This window comes from Triticum aestivum, chromosome 7D, assembly GCF_018294505.1.
Source record: "Triticum aestivum cultivar Chinese Spring chromosome 7D, IWGSC CS RefSeq v2.1, whole genome shotgun sequence".
NCBI classification, from domain to species: Eukaryota; Viridiplantae; Streptophyta; class Magnoliopsida; order Poales; family Poaceae; genus Triticum; species Triticum aestivum.
In genome coordinates, this window is record NC_057814.1 from 194534549 (window position 1) to 194540326 (window position 5778).

Here is a 5778-nt window from a genome sequence, read left to right on the forward strand (position 1 = left end):
GCGTACCGCAAAACAGAGGAAACGGACCTCCTACGGTCGAAACAGGGGTCCTGTTGATCGGGAGGGGTGTGGCGTACCGCAAAACGGAGGAAACCGACTTGTGTTGGAGCGCTACGGTCGAAACGGGAGTCCTGTTCATCGGGAGGGGTGTGGTGTACCGCAAAACGGGACTCCACGGGATACTGTTCATCTCCACTATCGACCCCCTCCAGCCTCCATGGGCTACTGTTCATCCACCGTCGACCTCCTCCAGCCTCCACCTGCGACTATTCATCCACGGGCTCCTGTTCATCCAACCTCCACCACGCGCTACTCCATCGGCTACTGTTCAACCAGCCCTCTCCACGGGCTCCTGTTCAACCACCCCTCCACGGGCTACTGTTCATCCTGCCCTCCACCGTCTACTGTTCATCCTGCCCTCCACGGGGTGGTCCTGTTCATCCTGCCCTCCACGGGGTCCTGTTCATCCAGCCCCAACCGGCTCGAACGATCGGGGTCCTGTTCATCCACCCCCACCGGGAACTGTTCATCCAAACCCCCCAGCAACGCTCACTGTTCATCCAGAGGCAACACCACGGGGTCCTGTTCATCCACCCCCACAGGGAACTGTTCATCCAAACCCCCCCAGCAACGCTCACTGTTCATCCAGAGACAGCATCGATCGGCTTCAGTTAGCAGCAGTAGCGAAGGAATCGCTCGATCGGGTTCAGTTAACAGCCATCGATCTATCGCTCGGGTTCAGTAACGCGTAGCCTGCAGTGCAATCGCTCGGGTTCAGTTAGAGCCCAACGCCTCACTCGGGTTTAGTTAGAGCCCAACGCCTCGCACACACGCGCGTACGTACGAGAGAAACGCGCATCGCTCGGCCCCCGACCACCCACCGTAACCGGGGACTCCCTGATATTTTCCGCGCCCACGCTTCTACCACGGTTTTTTCCGTCATGGACGGCCCAAAGAATGTCATGCAGCTGCGTCTCCGGCCCGCCCAGGACGAAAAGCCCATTTTCTGTCATGATTTTTTGTCATAGAAGTAGGACCCCACAACATCTATGATGATACCGGGTTTTGTCACAATTATCGTCATAGAAGTGTCATAAGTATGACAGAAAAGATTTCCGTTCGGCCCAAAATGTCACGGATGTGTCTTTTTTTGTAGTGCTTGTCATTCTCCGCACGCTTTAGCCGTCCGCTATGCACTGGAGCTTCTGGAGGCCTATGCTGAATATGCCCAAACCATCTCAGACGATGTTGGACAAGCTTCTCTTCAATTGGTGCTACCCCAACTCTACCTCGTATATCATCATTCCGGACTAGATCCTTCCTCGTGTCTCCACACATTCATCTCAACATACGCATCTTCGCCACACCTAACTGTTGAACATATCACCTTTTAGTCAGCCAACACTCAGCGCCATACAACATTGCGGGTCGAACCGCCATCCTATAGAACTTGCCTTTTAGATTTTGTGGCACTCTCTTGTCACAGAGAATGCCAGAAGCTTGGCGCCACTTCATCCATCCAGCTTTGATTCGATGGTTCACATCTTCATCAATACCCCCATCCTTTTGTAGTATTGACCCCAAATATTGAAAGGTGTCCTTCTGAGGTACCACCTGCCCATCAAGGCTAACCTCCTCCTCCTCACACCAAGTAGTACTGAAACCGCACATCATGTATTCAGTTTTAGTTCTACTAAGCCTAAACCATTTCGATTTCAAGGTTTGTCTCCATAACTCTAACTTCCTATTTACCCCCGTCCAACTATCGTCAACTAGCACCACATCATTCGCAAAGAGCATATACCATGGGATATTTCCCTGCATATCCCTTGTGACCTCATCCATCACCAAGGCAAAAAGATAAGGGCTCAAAGCTGACCCCTAATGCAGTCCTATCTTAATCAGGAAGTCATCAGTGTCGACACTTGTTCGAACACTTGTCACAACATTATCATACATGTCCTTGATGAGGGCAATGTACTTTGCTGGGACTTTGTGTTTCTCCAAGGCCCACCACATGACATTCCGCGGTATCTTATCATAGGCCTCTCCAAGTCAATGAACACCATATGCAGGTCCTTCTTTTGCTCCCTGTATCTCTCCATAAGTTTTCGTACCAAGAAAATGGCTTAAATGGTTGACCTCCCAGGCATGAAACCAAACTGATTTTTGGTCACGCTTGTCATTCTTCTTAAGCGGTGCTCAATGACTCTCTCCCATAGCTTCGTCGTATCGCTCATCAGCTTAATTTCACGGTAATTAGTACAACTCTGAACATCCCCCTTGTTCTTGAAGATTGGTACTAATATACTCCGTCTCCATTCTTCTGGCATCTTGTTTGCCCGAAAAATGAGATTGAAAAGCTTGGTTAGCCATACTATCGCTATGTCCCCGAGGCCTTTCCACACCTCAATGGGGATACAATCATGGCCCATCGCCTTGCCTCCTTTTATCCTTTTTAAAGCCTCCTTGACCTCAGACTCCTGGATTCGCACAAAACGCACGCTGGTCTCATCAAAGGAGTCATCCAGTTCAATGGTAGAACTCTCATTCTCCCCATTGAACAGCTTGTCGAAGTACTCCCGCCATCTATGCTTAATCTCCTCGTCCTTCACCAAGAGTTGGTCTACTCCGTCCTTAATGCATTTGACTTGGCCAATATCCCTCGTATTCCTCTCTCGGATCTTGGCCATCTTATAGATGTCCCTTTCGCCTTCCTTCGTGCCTAACCGTTGGTAGAGGTCCTCATATGCCCGACCCCTTGCTTCACTGACAGCTCGCTTTGCGGCCTTCTTCGTCATCTTGTACTTCTCTATGTTGTTTGCATTCCTATCCAGGTATAGGCGTCTGAAGCAATCTTTCTTCTCTTCAATCGCCTTCTGGACATCATCATTCCACCACCAGGTATCCTTATCTTCGCTTCTCCTTCCCCCGGGCACTCTAAACTTCTCTAAGGCCACCTTACGAATGCAAGTCGCCATCTTCATCCACACATTGTCCACATCCCCTCCTTTCTCCCAAGGGCCCTCCTTAATGACCCTCTCCTTGAACGCCTGAGCTACCTCCCCCTTGAGCTTCCACCACTTCGTTCTAGCGACTTTGGCACGCTTATCCCGCTGGACACGAATCCGAAAGCAGAAGTCAGCAACCACCAGCTTATGCTGAGGTACAACACTCTCTCCAGGTATCACCTTACAGTCGAGGCACGCACGCCTATCTTCTCTTCTCGGGAGGATGAAAGCAATCTAGCTAGAGTGTTGGCCACTACTAAAAGTCATCAGATGTGATTCTCTCTTTCTAAAGAGGGTGTTGGCTACAATCATGCCGTAGGCTAGAGCAAAGCTTAGGACATCTTCTCCTTCTTGATTCCTGATGCCATAGCCAAAGCCCCCATGCGCCCCTTCAAAACATGTGTTAGATGTACCCACGTGACCATTGAGGTCTCCTCCTATGAAGAGCTTCTTGCCAATCGATACACTCCTAACCATGTCTTACAGGCCTTTCCAGAACTCCCTCTTGGTGTTCTCATTGTGGCCTACTTGCGGGGCATACGCGCTGATAACATTGAGAACTAAGTCTCCAACTACCAGCTTGATCAGGATAATCCGGTCCCCATGTCTCTTGACGTCTACCACTCCATACTTGCGGCTCTTGTACCATCAAGATGCCTACACCATTTCTGTTTGCAGCCGTCACCATGTACCACAGCTTGAAGCCGGTATCCTCCACCTCCTTCGCCTTCTGTCCCCTCCATTTGGTTTCTTGGACGCAAAGGATATCAACACCTCTCCTCACCGCCGCATCAACTAGCTCCCGAAGCTTTCCTGTCAGAGACCCTATGTTCCAGCTACCTAAGCGAATCCTACTAGGCTTGGCTAGCTCCTTACCCTTCTCACTCGTCGAGTCAAATGTGAAACCCTTGCTCATTTTCCACTACATCCGAGCGTCGATGTAGCGCTACGGAATATCATTGCGACAAATGATGTTATAACTTACTGCTGAATAGGTTTTACAATCGTGGTTTGGGTGACAAAAATGATAGGACCAATGCACGCTTCAAGTCGGTGATCATTCTTTTTTAAGTGTTATAATGTACCAAGAAAATTCTAGGCGTAAAGATATTTGCAGCAAGGGGCTAGGGCGCTACAACAGGTGACTTGGCGAAGTAACTCTCACTTGGGATGTTGCCATCCACCAGTGGATATGTTGCTTGAATACCAGCCAATTCTTTTTCGGTAAAAAAAACCTTTTTCGTTAAATACCAGCCAATTAATCAACTGGACTAGAGAATGGCATGTGTTGTATGTGCTTGAATAAATTCTTGGCCTGCTGTGTAAGGGCACATTCTGACGAGCTAATGAAAGAGCAGCATAGAACATTTCCATGATGCCTCTGAATCCTATGGTCATCGGCCGTCAATCAACTACCCCTGCCCTCCAAATTAATCCGAGTTCTAGCTTTGTTTTTGAGTCAAACTTCTTCCTATTTGATTGAATCTATCGAAAATTATGCTAATATTTACAACATTTTTTTAACTTAGGACAACGTTAGACTATCACTTATTAGGAATGGATGGAGTAATAGTCTACAACATCATGCATATTGTCCTCTTTTTGCACTATTCAGTACTCTTCGTCGACCCTTTGGATCACTACTTCACTAGACTCTCAACTCCTCGGTTTTATAGTTCAAGAACTGAACATTAACTTCACAACAACCGCAAAACAGTACATATCAATACACACATACAAGTACTAATTGATTGATCATTTAGCACATCGCTCCTTTTTCACCACCTGAATTAATTAACTACATAAAAAAGGCCTGAGAAGGTTGAGCCATCTGCATTGCATTTCAATCATTGTCTACTGTGAACCCAAAAGTACAGAAATAAGTTGTGCAAAAGTCTAATCCAAATCAGCTACAAGTCTGACTCCTAACCATGCAGCTACCGCTGCACATTAGCGACAACGTGGAATGGCTAAAGTGGTTAAGCCTGAACGCTTGTTTGATAGAAAAAAAAAGTGATTCACCGGGACATGTGGAAAAAGATGCAATTACATTGTTTCAAATGATAAATCTTGTATTAGGTCCTGATGAAGTACATATTACAAGCGTCAGAGAGCAAGTCATAGAGAGCTTAGGGTGCAAAACAGAGTTTCTTTTTCTTGAAGAAAGGCATCTCTCCCAGATTCTTCACAACAAAGTTAACGACCAGAGAGGTTATGAACGCAAAATTAAATTGTACTCCCTCTGTCTCAAAATTAGATAGTGTCAAAAAACGTCTTACATTCCGCGACAGAAGGGGTACTGCCTAAATCATCTGTATCACTGGTTCACTCATTAAAAGACCTCCTCAGTCACCCATCATAGCATCTTCCTGCTACACCTCTACTTCCATCCTTTTTTTTCGAAAAGGGGATCTCCCCGGCCTCTGCATCAGAGTGATGCATACGGCCATCTTATTAACGAAATAAAAGGTTCCAACAAGGTTTCAAGGTCTCCGACTGAAAAGTAATAAAAAGACAGCTCACACAGAGCAAAAGAGGCTGGACACACAGACTAGCCAAGATAAGATGCCACAACCGGCTGGCTAAAGATAGATAGGTAAACTAATTGCCTATCCTATTACATGACCGCCATCCAAACCGGTTGAAGATATCCCGAGCTACCATCTCCCAGCGGATAGATCCAGTAACAAATGCTCCCTGGCCGCCATCGGAGTGAGTAGCGACCATGAACGGATCATGGCCGTGGCTCGGAAAATAACCTGCAAAA